This window comes from Aptenodytes patagonicus, chromosome 7 (genome assembly GCF_965638725.1).
Source record: "Aptenodytes patagonicus chromosome 7, bAptPat1.pri.cur, whole genome shotgun sequence".
NCBI classification, from domain to species: domain Eukaryota; kingdom Metazoa; phylum Chordata; class Aves; order Sphenisciformes; family Spheniscidae; genus Aptenodytes; species Aptenodytes patagonicus.
The window spans coordinates 38544375-38559597 of record NC_134955.1 but is presented as its reverse complement, the minus strand read 5'-3'; positions in this window follow the sequence as shown (position 1 = coordinate 38559597).

Here is a 15223-nt window from a genome sequence, read left to right as displayed (position 1 = left end):
CTGCTTGTCCTTAATGGACTAGAAAATACATTAATAGTATATACATTTCGCAGTGCTGAAGTTACAAAATATAGCATTACTGTACTTAGTAATAGTGAATACTGTTTTATAAGCAGCATGCAAATACATTACTTTGAAGCTGGTTTACAGATACCCCTATCTGTTAAGATATGGCTTGGCTGCAAATCCATTAATCTAAACCAGACTGTAGCATACCTGTGATGTCCTACAAGCACTAATTGATAAGATTTCCCAATTATAAACTTCACTTCATTCTTATGAATGCAGTAAATGAAGACGTGGAAGTGGACGAGATCTCATTTTGGATAAGACTCTAGTCCTTGTTAAAATGTTAGTACTTCAGAGCTGGTTATATATCATCACTGATATAACAATAACAGATGTCTTATTTGTGCATTCCTTTTCTGCCTGCCTTTCAGCTATGATTTTACAACTTGTAAAGGATTAGAAAAAATTGCTAAAGGATTTACAAGAGATTTCTGCAGTATTATTTAGAAGACAAGTGTAATATTATTTTTACAAATTCATCAAGTAACATAACTCTCATTCAAAGGACTATATTCTGTTTTACTTTCCTAGTCTGTGAAATTATTGATTCGGGGGTAAGTTTATCAGTAAAGATTACTACACGTGATATCGGTGACAGATAAGTGGTAGTGCTAATCATGAGGATACTGCCTAAGAACACTTCCACTTGCAAATAAATGCACATAAGCTATAGCATTATATTCTCCCAAGGTTTGTATGAATCATGCTTTGATTACTGATTCTATAAATAGTTTAAAATAGTAGGGATTGATTTGAAGCAGTTTCCTTTTCATTGTTCTGTCCTTCACTTCAATAAACAGGAAGATTATAATTACTACTTAAAACTTCCTTAACCAATGTTCTTCTCTGTGGCATTTCACTGTCAAGAACAATGACTGGAATGGGATTAAACAGCCAACCAAAAATATGCAAAAATTCTGGATTTGCATTTTTTTGGTAAAAAAATGTGGGTTTTTTTCCCAGTGTGCCAGCATTTTTCCCCTCCTAATTTTTTTCAGTTTTGAAGTAAAAACTCCATTAGACTAACCTGTACAGTTTCACCACTGTATATGGAAACTGTGGAAAAAAAGAACTCAGTTTTGCACAATTTTTTTTTCCTAAAACCTTAAACTAACCTAAGTTTTGGCATGGACGTTAATGTTGGGACTCAGGGAAGGGTTAACTCTTCAAAGGTATTCATAGAAAAGCCTTGTGGCATGTAAAAGACACATCATGCACACCTGTAAACTAATAGAATAAATATTCCAATTAATTATCAGCCTGAATTGTTGCTAGAACTAGGGAACAGTTCTCCAGTTCCCCAAATGAGCAGTCTGAAATAGCTAAACAAAAGGCTGAAGCTCTAGCATTTAAAAATGAGTGATGAATTTTACAAATAGTCATTACAGGAATTTTAACCTTTGCCACAAATACTTACCATTATCTTCACTGGAAACTTTGTTCTTCTGAGGACTGCATAATCAAATTCTTAATCTATTTACATTTTCAGTTGCAGTTTACAAAATCAGATTTCACCCAAAAGCTTTGAGATGTTGTTCTCCAAATATTTTTGACCAAAGCTATATAAACTCCATTCCCATTCAGTGACTAACTCACATTTACGTCTATGCAGATGGGTACAGAAATCACATATCCACATTCTGAGGTAGTCAGAGGAAGCCACATATCTAAGCTTGCTGTATAAACCCTGCGAAGCAAAAGAGAACACTGATTAACATACTACCACACTAACACAGCAATCTGGTTTCTGGACCTGAGCTGGACTCACATTGACCAGCTCAAAGCACAGAAAGAGCAGCTCACATCCATTTGCATCACTCTGTATAGAAGCACACTTTAGATATGTCTATGTGTTGTAAATGAGTGTAGTCAAGAAATACTCAAGTGTATTCTGAACATTTTTTTTGAGTCCTGGAAACCACCTATCTCACCTACAGCCATCAGCTATGTTGAAAAGTACAGAGTGCAGATACAGCATCAGTTATATCCATTCTACTATCAAACATATGACTACTAACTCTGTGCCATGCAGCAGACCTGGTCTATAAGCTGCCCAGTATAAAGAAAGTTCAATTCAGCTTATTACATAGAAGTTTTCCTAAAATTGTATTTAATTTTTTTCTAAAATGACTTAATTAGTTTAAAAATTCCTACTGATGCAAATTCTGAATTTTCCTTAGATGTGCTAAATCAAAGACACATAAGAAATTAATCAGTTCTGATCTTTAGAAACTAGGCCTGGGTGGTATATCAAATATAAACACTGGAAGAAAACTATCATGTTTAAAAACAGCTTAAAGATAAGGGCTGTCATGTATAGATAGTATGCAATACTTGACAAGAAAAGCAAGCATTCTATCCACTGACAGTATATACATCTTTCTCTGACATCTCTAGTAACAGGGAAAAAAGGATGAAAAGACCAGTTCTGGGAGTCATCAGTTGCAATTATATGATGACCATATACAGCATTACTCACAACCCAGATCAAAACTTGAGTTGTTTAAAGGTTGGAAAAGACTTTATGAGGACATACATCAAACACTGGAAGGCTTTATTTTCCTCTATTTATTTATTTTCTGCAGGTAATGTGCAAATCACTGCCTTAAGTACATTGGTGTATACACAATAATTAGTTTCAAGGTAGAAAGAAATTCATCCTTCCATGGCTATTTTGCAACACCCAAACTGGTGCAAAGTGTCCACAAGATACATTAAAGATTTCTATGGCACCACTGCATTTCTATAAAAGCTCCCTATGCAGAGAAAATGTTAAGGGCAGCTGAGATCCCCCCCAACATGAGATAGTCTCTGGCTACTCTTCTAATCATATGACTTACCAGTCAGAATGCAAGCAGAACTTCCCTGGGAAGTACTCACAGCCAAATTACCATTAAGCCTACATTTTCCTCCTTAAGCAATTGTATTGCCAGTTCCCTCAGCACGGAAAAAGACACATCTTATTTTGCCTCCATATATTTATGACGAATGTCTAGGTAATTATGAGTTCACTAATTTGTTGCTGCACCGGTATCACTGATTAACCATAACTTGCAGGACTACAAAGTAATGAGTCTTGAAGTTGCAAAATATGTGATGAAAGAACATAATTCAAAAATTTAAGTTATTCTGAAAGTTCTTTTACAGTTGAACATTGTTGTATGCAGCCAAAAAACCTGCCTGACATGAATTACTAAATAACACGTCCATCCAAGAGCATATCAGTGAAAAACAAACAGACTTTGAAACTCCCACCATCAGAAGAGGGAAACTGCAATGGAGCTTTTGGTGCTTATACCAAGGATAAAGAGATAGATCTAAAATACTGTCCTATTAGTTGTAAGGACTTACTAACATTAAGTGGGTTTAAACAAAATGTACTTACCTGATTTTTACTAAAACCATCTCTCTTCCATCATTCAAAATTCACAGAATCACAGAACTGTTTAGAACCTCGTGAAGTCATCTAGTCCAACTTCCCCCTGCTCAAGCAGGTCACCTTGAGTCGGCTGTCCAGGATTGTTTCTGGTCAGCTTTTTAATACCTCCACAGAAGGAGATTCCACAGCCTCTCTGGGCCACCTGTTCCAGTCTTTGATCACACTCATAATAAAAAAGTGTCTTCTCATGTTCAGATGGAATTTAATGTGGTTTAATTTGTGCCCATTGCCCCCTGTCTTGTCAGTGGACACTACTGAGAAGAGTCTGGCTCCCTCTTGTTCATTCCTCCTGTCATGTATTTATACACATTGGTAAGATCCCACCGAGACGTCTCTTCTCTAGGCTGAAGAGTCCCAGGTCTCTCAGCCTTTTCTCATAGAAAGATACTCCAGTCCCTTAATCATCTTTGCAGCCTTGCTCTGGACTTGCTCTAGTAAGTCCGTGTCTTTTTTGTACAGGGGAGCCCAGAACTACCTACAGTACTCCAGATGCAGCCTCACCAGTGCTAAGTAGAGAGGAAAAATCACTTCCCTCAGCCTGCTGACAACTCTCCTCCTAATGCAGCCCAAGATACTATTGGTCATTTTTGCCAATGAGGGTGCATTGGTGGCTCACAGTCAGCTTTGTTGTCCACCAGTACCCCAACATCCTTCTCAGCAAAGCTGCTTTCAAGACTGCCGGACCCCAGCGTGCACTGATGCCTGAGGTTATTTCTCCCAAGATGTAGGACTTTGCATTTCCCCTTGTTGAACTTCATGAAAAATTCAATTACTTTAAATTACATTTAGTAATTCAGAAATAGCATAGGAATGGTCAGCTGGACCACTAGATTCCAACCTCTACAAAAGTTCAAGAAATTTTAAATAAGGAAATTTGTTTCCAGTTGGATTAACTTCAAAATTATACAGCAAGACAGCTTAAACGTTCTTTCTTTGCACATGAATTAATGCAACAGTTGTCTAAAAGACACCTAAGCACAAATAAATATTCATAGTAAAATTCACCACAATATATTTGGAATGGTTAATGTCCATGGATCAACTCCCTTTAGTCACTGCTTGTACTGGTTACTAAGTGGAAATATCAGGGCAAGTGGAAACAAAAGACAGGACACAGGGGACCTCATAATTAACACTCCTCCATCTTCTGTGCTCCATGTAGCAACATAAAACTAGTGGGGCATTATCACTTTTATCTTGTAAGGTACCTTTACTGAACAGGTCTAGAAAAATGGAACAGATCACTCTACCACTTCTGTCTCCTTCAGCTGCCTCATCTAGCTTCACAGGCATCAGATGTTGCCTGGGATACTTGTCTTGGGTTCTTTCTGATATTCTTCTTCTGACAGGCTTAATTTTTAATTTTATACTCATTCTCCTGTTTAATTAACTTCCTCCTTTTGTCAAAGAGCATCTGGTAGTTACACAGGACAATACTGTGAGCACATGATTAGAGAGAGAACTAAAAGCAATGTTTTAAGCACCATTGTGGTGAAATCATGAGATGAGATATTTATTAATAGTTAACATTTCAAATATTTTTCCAATTTTTTAAAAAAGATTTAAAATAATATAAATGGAAAACAATCACTAGACATGTAACGGATAAAATTTCAGTTGCTTAATGATATTACAGGTTTTTGTTGGTACTTTGTTGAGGTTGGCACCCTTTTATTTTTATGAAAAATCCAGAGAGCTTTGTAATATTCATCTACATGTAAATGACAATTTCATGCTATACTATTTATGTATTTATTCCTAAAACCTCATAGAATAAATCTTTCATGAATATACTATTTAATATATATTTCCAACTTGTACTATTTTCTACTCTACAATGGTCAAAGTTCCTCACTCTGCTCTCTGGAAACATGCACAACCCTTGTACATAAAAGATTTAGCACTGGCTATGAGAGAAAATGCTTAAAGAGGGCCTTCGAAGAACATCAGCAACACATTTAGTGTTTAGATCCTTAATGAACTTTGTCTGTTTAACTTCTCAAAGAACAATTTAAGAGGTGACCTGAGCAGCAACACTGACTTTAAATTGATATATCTAGTATACAACCTACCAAAATCAGGAAATCAAGCTATAGCAAAACTAAGTGATAAAAACAAAGCTAAACAAGTTCAAATCAGGCTACTTACAGTTGACAGCGACAGTAACTAACCACAAAGAATTTAGTAAGAGTCTGTATTTCTGGATGATTTTAAATCAAGATTTAAAGTTCTTTTTGGTTACCATTTTGTTTTAAAAAGATGTCCTCTAATTCAATCACAGGTGCTGAATTATAAGCAGCAATTAATTAATGAAATATCTACAATATATGCTGTGCAGGAAATCAGGCTAAATGACCATAGTGGCTTTCCTTCTGGTCTCAAATCAGAAAGAACATATAAATGTATTAGCAAATTAGATTATATTTTAAACTCATTTTGAATGCGACTGCTCAAACAGAAAAACAAGAATTAGGCTTTATACATCTAACACAAATACTATCAAATATATTGTTTACAATATTAGAACACTAAATATGGAAAGGGTAAACTCATTTTCAAAACTAATTTTTTTCTTAAATGGCATCATCTAGCAAGCTATTTTATTGCTTTGAGCAGTCTCATCAACTTGCCATGAAAGACAGTAAGTATACTAAAGCTATACAACATGGCAGTAGTCTACGTTTTAACTTACCCTTAGGGACTACTTAACCTCTTGTTTTACTTTTTCCAGACCAAAGCAACGGTAAGGACAACCAAGAGATGATATATATGTCATAACTATGTAAAGGTCAAGAAGGTTTAAACATGTTGGGTTCTACTCATAAATATTTGACTATTAGGAGTGTATTTTTCATCTTTAAACCCTAAGATTGGCACTTCAGTAGGCAGCAAATTATTCTGACTCTGAACCAAATACATGGTTCCTGAGTTGAATTCTCCAGATACGTGCCTGAATGCCAATGTCAAGTATCAAGGAGTGGTAACAATTCTTCTCTTACCATTCCTTACATTATAAAGGTAACTGACTACATCAGTATGAGTTGTACAATGTGCCCGATTCTGAACTTGCCTACATCACTTCAACTCCAGTTAAACGATTTTGGATTCACACTAGAGTACTTTAGAACCTGGCCCTATACATCTCTTATTACTAACCAAGTGGTAGCTTCATTTAGTTTATAGGACAGAAAGGGCAAACCAGTTTTACTACAGAGGAATAGGTGACCTAGTTCAGGACTGCCTAAGTTTAGGCAACTTACATTGCCCCTTTGGGTATCTTTGAAGCAACTGGTTTTAGTGTTACTGTACACATTTGCATAATGCAAATACACTCAAAACCTTTCCTCCCTGACAAAAAAACAAAACAAAACAAAACAAATCCAAACACTATTAATCTAGGAAAATGTTTTTTCTTTTTATAATTGAAATGAAAATTTATTTGATGTGCAAAGAAGTCATTAATGGCTACTACTCTATGGAATTACATACTTTTATATTTCACTTATTAAGTGGCTCAAATAATCCATCTGTATCATCTTCTCTCTTGATTCTTGAACTGAAAAACACCAGATCTGAACAAGTAGCCATATGATTCCAGAGAGAATGTCATCATATAAATCATTAATATTTTCCTTACTAAAAAAGAGCGAGGTGGGGGGAGCCTAGACAACAATTTTGTACATTTACGTGTTTTCCAGGCTGTTGGATTAGGCAGGGTTTTTTTCCCCCAAATTGGTATGGCTTGAGTTAGATTTAAATTCAGTTCCCAGAGGAGGCTGATAAATGGATTAAAGTGGAACATAAATTCCCTGTGTCACCCAGTCCCTTAAACCTTGATGTCAGTAACATGCCTAATCATTCCATTATTATAAATGTCAAATATGTTTTACATGTGTTAGAAAGAGTGAATGGGTATCAGAAGAAATGGAAGACTCAAGAAACTGTAATGCTATTATAAACTTCCATGCAAAAATATCTAAAATATTCCAGTGTTCACCCATTAGTACTTTGGATTCTTGTTGTCTTATAATTTGCACACTGAGAGATACTATGAGAGATAGACCAGTGTATCCATTGTGCTACACATACTTTGCTTTCCCTTAATGGCGCTACTTCTGTGAGCTAGCATAACAACCTGAAGAGTGTATAAAGGCAGAATACAAACTCACAGTGTGAATTTTTTTCAGTAGCTAATTTGAGAAATTGTACACAGGAATCCTGCTTAGAAAATATGAGAATTTTTATTCTACTCAGCAAAATGAAATGCCTCAGCTGAAGTAGTGTTTGCACTGGATTTTAAGAAAGATGTTGCAAAGTATAGAGAGCAAAAAAATGACAACCCTTTCAGAAAACTGACTTACAAGAAAGGACTGAAAGAACTGGGCTTGCATACACTACCAAACAAAAACGGGAGAAGCAGATCAGCATTACAATAATCTTGAAACAAGTTAAAAAGCTAGTGATTTATCATTCTCCCCTTTCGTCAAAGTATACAGAGGAAAGTAAGTGGTTTCACTTGCAATCCATAGGCTTGGAATTAAACATTAGAAACAAGCTTTCCAGGTTCAAGTGAAGTAAAATACTGAAACACGTTACCAATGGAGACTATGAAAACCTCATTATGGAAGTCTACAATAACAAATCAGAAATACTTCAGTATGAGACAGTGCAGATATATTTGATAATGTCAAATACGTGATCTGGTTGACTACATGATCTCGAGCCTAGCTGCATTCTACATTTCTATGATTCTGTGGTAACAGTCATTCAAAGAATATTACAATTCTTTAATGGTGAAAATACTTGATATGTAATGAGGGGCAAGAATCTTTGGGCAACAAAGCATTAAGCATTTTAGAAGAAAAACAGTGAAAGAAACCTCAGCTATTCAATATAACTCCCTAAGTATAAGGTGACAATAGAAATTTCACTACTAGAGGGAAAAAAAAAATCACCCTTAATCTACTTCTGTGTCCCTCCCCAAAGCTCATCTGATCTAAAACAATCCAAAGTTCCCTAAAAATTGTTACATGCTTAAGAGTTCCAGACTACACATAATAAGGTCCTAATTTTCAGGTTGGCTAATCATACACAGCTCCCATTGAAGTCAAACAGCACTGGTGAGTCACCACAAGCTATATAAGCAAACCTTTGCTGTTTTATTTTCTTTGTATGGGAGTAAAAGGAAGCAGACAGAAAAAAGACCCAAACTACCACAACAGCACACAATTCTACAAATTTAAGTTTCTGTTGCCAGTTGTTAGGCACTGGATAAATCAACAGGTCAGGGAGTTAACACTAATCTGTTACCTCTTTCACAATTCATGCTTAGGCAGAATTTGTTCCTCTTCCAGAGATTTTGTGGGAAAGCAATAAAGCACAATACTGGAGCTAGTTTTAGCCTTGTGAAGTATTTACCTTTCTATTTGAAATACTTCTGGCTATAAAAGAAGAGAAACAGACAAGCTACTTAGCTACTTTGAGGTACTATGTTTCCAACAAGTTAAAAAAAACAACTTAGGCAATTCAGCAGAGCCTTGCTGTCCCACAATAATTCTTGGGAAATATATTGCAAAGTTACATAATTTTGCTAATTAGCAAAGATAAAAAATAAATACTGAAAACAATACAATCTATCACAAAGCGTACTTTTTATTTCACTAGAATATTTGTATTTTAAGTGGGTTAATTTTGTTTTAACATATTTACATATTGCAACATTCCTGTCACAATGTCAAACACTGAGAAACTTGGAAATTAGACTATCCATCTTGGTGTACAACCTTGATTCAGTCCTTCTGTTTATCTGTATTACAAAACAGTTCTTAATTTCTAATTTTTCCCTCCTTTGCCTTACTTGCATAGAAAATAGCGCACATCCTCAGTACTTCTTTTTAACCTTAAAATTCAAAATTTGGCCTCACTTATTCTTTACTGCATGCTGTTCAAGTCACACATACTAAGAATAGTCTTACTAATTTCAATATACATTCTCTAATGAAGCTCATTACCATAGCAGCTTATTGCATAAGCACTAGCATGAAGATATATACTAGCAAATGTATTTCCAAAACATCTTCTCCTCTGTCATGTATATTTTTGTATACTTTTGTGTATATGTGTATATATATTTATTTTTCATTCATATAAATGTGTATGAGAGGGGGGATATACATAAATATATATATATGTATTTTCCACAGGTGGAAACACAGCCCCACCACTTGCCATGGTCTGATCCAGACTGCACTGGAACAGGGTGAAGCTCTGGAACATCTGCAGTACATTGATGACATCATCGTATGGGGCAACACAGCAGAAGACGTTTTTGAGAAAGGGAAGAAAATAGTCCAAATCCTTCTGAAAGCCAGATTTGCCATAAAACAAAGTCAGGTCAAGGGACCTGCACAGGAGATCCAGTTTTTAGGAATAAAATGGCAAGATGGATGTTGTCAGTTCCCAAGGATGAGATCAACAAAATAACAGCCATGTCTCCACCAACTAGCAAAAAGCAAACACAAGCTTTCTTAGGCGTCGTAGGTTTTTGGAGAATGTATATTCCAAATTACAGTCTGATCGTAAACCCTCTTTATCAAGTGACCTGGAAGAAGAAAGATTTCAAATGGGGCCCTGAGCAACGACAAGCTTTTGAACAAATTAAAGAGGAGACAGTTTATGCAGTAGCCCTGGGGCCAGTCCGGGCAGGGCAAGATGCAAAAACTATGCTCTACACCGCAGCCGGGGAGAACGGCCCTACCTGGAGCCTCTGGCAGAAAGCACCAGGGAGACTCGACATTGACCCTTGGGGTTTTGGAGTCGGGGATACAGAGGATCCGAGGCTCGCTACACTCCAACTGAGAAAGAGATATTAGCAGCATATGAAGGGGTTTGAGCGGCTTCGGAAGTGATTGGCACTGAAGCACAGCTCCTCCTGGCACCCCGACTGCCAGTGCTGGGCTGGATGTTCAAAGGGAGGATCCCCTGTACGCATCATGCAACTGATGCTACGTGGAGTAAGTGGGTCACACTAATCACACAACGGGCTCAAATAGGAAACCCCAGTCGCCCAGGAATCCTGGAAGTGATCATGGATTGGCCAGAGGGCAAAGATTTTGGAATATTGCCAGAGGAGGAGGTGACGCGTGCTGAGGAGGCCCCAATGCATAATGAACTACCAGAAAATGAGAAGCAATATGCCCTGTTCACTGATGGGTCCTGTCGTCTTGTGGGAAAGCATCGGAGGTGGAAGGCTGCTGTGTGGAGTCCTACAGGACAAGTTGCAGAAACTGCTGAAGGAGAAGGTGAATCGAGTCAGTTTGCAGAGGCGAAAGCCATCCAGCTGGCTTTAGATATTGCTGAATGAGAAAAATGGCCAGTACTTTATACTGACCCATGGATGGTGGCAAATGCCCTGTGGGGGTGGTTGCAGCAATGGAAGCAGAGCAATTGGCAGCACAGAGGCAAACCCATCTGGGCTGCCGCATTGTGGCAAGATATTGCTGCCTGGGTAGAGAACCTGGTTGTAAAAGTCTGTCACATAGATGCTCACGTACCCAAGAGTCGGGCCACTGAAGAACATCAAAACAACCAGCAGGTGGATCAGGCTGCTAAGACTGAAGTGGCTCAGGTGGATCTGGACTGGCAACGTAAGGGTGAATTATTTCTAGCTCGGTGGGCCCATGACACCTCAGGCCATCAAGGAAGAGATGCAACATACAGATGGGCTCGTGACTGAGGGGTGGACTTGACCATGGACACTATTGCACAGGTTATCCATGAATGTGAAACATGCGCTGCAATCAAGCAAGCCAAGCGGTTAAAGCCTCTGCTATGGAGGACAGTGGCTGAAATATAAATATGGGGAGGCCTGGCAGATTGATTATATCACACTCCCACAAACCCGCCAAGGCAAGCGCCACGTGCTTACAATGGTGGAAGCAACCACCGGATGGCTGGAAACATATCCCGTGCCCCATGCCACCGCCCGGAACACTATCCTGGGCCTTGAAAAGCAAGTCCTATGGTGACATGGCACCCCAGAAAGAATTGACTCAGACAACAGGACTAATTTCCGAAACAAACTCATAGACACCTGGGCCAAAGAGCACGGCATTGAGTGGGTGTATCACATCCCCTATCATGCACCAGCCTCTGGAAAAATCGAACGATACAATGGGCTGTTAAAGACTATGCTGAGAGCACTGGGTGCTGGGACGTTCAAACATTGGGACACACATTTAGCAAAAGCCACCTGGTTAGTCAACACCAGGGGATCTGCCAATCGGGCTGGCCCTGACCAATCAAAACTTTTACGTACTGTAGAAGGGGATAAAGTCCCTGTAGTGCACATAAAAAATATGCTGGGGAAGACAGCCTGGGTTATTCCTGCCTTGGGCAAAGGCAAACCCATCCATGGGATTGCTTTTGCTCAAGGACCTGGATGCTCTTTCTGGGTGGTGCGGGAGGATGGGGAAGTCCGATGTGTACCTCAAGGGGATTTGATTTTGGGTGAGAACAGCTAATGAATTAAATTGTATGATGTTAATTGCTATATAATACTGTATATCATCACTTCTATGGCGGCTATATGCCATATCAACGGTATTACAGTAAGAATCACCTAGATGAATGAAGAATGAACTTTGATGAAGCTGAGCGAAGTGCAGCAATGATAGAACCGGACACGTGCAGCAGTCATGGGACCAGAACTGGCTTCAGCATGCAACAGTCCAACACCACACACCATCTCTCCTGCCCTGAATCACTGTTATGACAGATGGAGCACAAAGTCATGGACTAAATGAACTCAACGAACATTTTAGAGGGATGGCCCATAGACTAAGGGAATGATATCTGTGTGTATATATATCAAAAGGCAGGAAAAGTGGTGGTGATTAATTGGAATGTATTGGAAAGTGTGGGGACCTGGGCATGACGTAGATGGTATAGAATAAGGGATGGATACTGTCCTGGTTTTCACTGGGATACAGTTAATTTTCTTCCCAGTAGCTGGTACAGTGCTGTGTTTTGGATTTAGGATGAGAATAATGTTAATAACACACTGATGTTTTAGTTGTGGCTAAGCAGTGCTTACACTAGTCAAGGACTTTTCAGCTTCTCCTGCCCTGCCAGTGACAAGCTGGGAGGGGGCACAGCCAGGACAGCTGACCCAAACTGGCCAAAGGAGTATTCCATACCATGTGATGTCATGTTCAGTATATAAACTGGGGGGAGTTGGCCAGGGGAGGGGTGACTGCTGCTCAGGAACTGGCCGGGCATCAGTCGGCGGATAGTGAGCAATTGCATTGTGCATCACTTATTTTGTATATTCTTTTATCATTATTATTTTCCCTTCCTTTTCTGTCCTATTAAACTGCCTTTATCTCAACCCTCAAATTCTACTTTTTTTCCCCCGATTCTCTCTCCCATCCCACTGAGGGGCAGTGGGAGGAGTGAGTGAACGTCTGTGTGGTATTTAGCTGCCTGCCAGGTTAAACCACAACACTAAGTTTGAAAGATTTCATAGAATCATAGAATAGTTTGGGTTGGAAGGGACATCTAAAGGTCATCTAGTCCAACCCCCCTGCCGTGGGCAGGGACATCTTCAGCTAGATCAGGTTGCTCAGAGCCCCGTCCAACCTAACCTTGAATGTTTCCAGGGATGGGGCTTCCACCACCTCTCTGGGAAACCTCTTCCAGTGTTTCACCACCCTCAGCATAAAAATTTTCTTCCTTAGATCTAGTCTAATTCTACCCCCCTTTAGTTCAAAGCCATTCCCCCTTGTCCTGTTGCAACAGGCCCTGCCAAAAAGTTTGCCGCCATCTTTTTTGTAAGCCCCCTTTAAGTACTGATAGGCTGCAATAAGGTCTCCCCGAAGCCTTCTCTTCTCTAGGCTGAACAACCCCAACTCTCTCAGCCTTTCTTCATAGGAGAGGTGTTCCATCCCCCTCATCATTTTCATGCCCCTCCTCTGGACCTGCTCCAACAGGTCTGTGTCTTTCTTATGCTGAGGGCTCCAGAGCTGGACGCAGTACTCCAGGTGGGGTCTCACCAGAACAGAGGAGAGGGGCAGAATCACCTCCCTCGACCTGCTGGCCACGCTTCTTTTCATGCAGCCCAATATACGATTGGCCTTCTGGGCTGCGAGCGCACATTGCTGGCTCATGTCCAGCTTTTCATCCACCAGTACCCCCAATTCCTTCTTGGCAGGGCTGCTCTCAATCCCTTCATCCCCCAGCCTGTATTGATACCAGGGGTTGCCCCGACCCAGGTGCAGGACCAGGCACTTGGCCTTGTTGAACCTCACGAGGTTCACACGGGCCCACTTCTCAAGCTTGGCCAGGTCCCTCTGAATGGCATCCCGTCCCTCTGGCATGTCGACCGTACCACTCAGCTTGGTGTCATCTGCAAACTTGCTGAGGGTGCACTCGATCCCACTGTCTATGTCATTGATGAAGATATTAAACAGTACCAGTCCCAATACGGACCTCTGCGGGACACCACTCGTCACCAATCTCCATCTGGACATTGAGCCGTTGACCACTACCCTCTGGATGCGACCATCTAACCAATTCCTCACCCACTGGACAGTCCACCTATCAAATCCATACCTCTCCAGTTTAGAGAGAAGGATGTTGTGGGGGACCGTGTCAAAGGCCTTACAGAGGTCCAGACAGACGACATCTGTAGCCCTTCCCGTGTCCACTGATGCAGTCACTCCATCATAGGTGGCCACTAGGTTAGCCAGGCAGGACTTGCCGTTGGTGAAGCCATGCTGGCTGTCTTGAATCACCAACCTGTCCTCCCATGTGCCTTAGCATAGCTTCCAGGAGGATCTGTTCCATGATCTTCCCGGGCACAGAGGTGAGACTGACTGGCCTGTAGTTCCCCAGGTCTTCCTTTTTTCCCTTTTTAAAAATGGGGGTTATGTTTCTCCTTTTCCAGTCAGTGGGAACCTCACCGGACTGCCACGACTTCTCAAATATGATGGATAGTGGCTTAGCAACTTCATCTGCCAGTTCCTTCAGGACCCGCGGACGGATCTCATCGGGTCCCATGGACTTGTGCACCTTCATGTGCCTTAGATGGTCTCAAACCTGATGTTCTCCCACAGTGGGTGGCTCTTCATTCTCCCAGTCCCCACATTTGCCTTCTGCAGCTTGGGCGGTGAGGCTTGAGCACTTGCCGGTGAAGACCAAGGCAAAAAAGTCATTGAGTACCTCTGTCTTCTCCGTATCCCAGGTAACCAGGTCCCCCATTTCGTTCTGGAGAGGGCCCACATTTTCCCTCATCTTCCTTTTATCCCCGACGTACCTACAGAATCTTTTCTTGTTGCCATTGACGTCCCTGGCCAGATTTAATTCTATCAGGGCTTTAGCTTTCCTAACCTGATCCCTGGCTGCTCAGACAATTTCTCTTGTGTTCCTCCCAGGCTACCTGTCCTTGCTTCCACCCTCTGTAGGCTTCCTTTTTGTGTTTGAGTTTGTCCAGGAGCTCCTTGTTCATCCATGCAGGCCTCCTGGCGTTTTTGCCTGACTTCCTCTTTGTTGGGATGCATCGCCCCTGAGCTTGAAGGAGGTGATCCTTGAATTTACCCAGCTTTCTCGGGCCCCTCTTCCCTCCAGGGCTTTGTCCCATGGCACTCTAGCAAGCAGATCCCTGAAGAGGCCAAAGTCTGCTCTCCTGAAGTCCAGGGTAGTGAGCTTGTTGTGCGC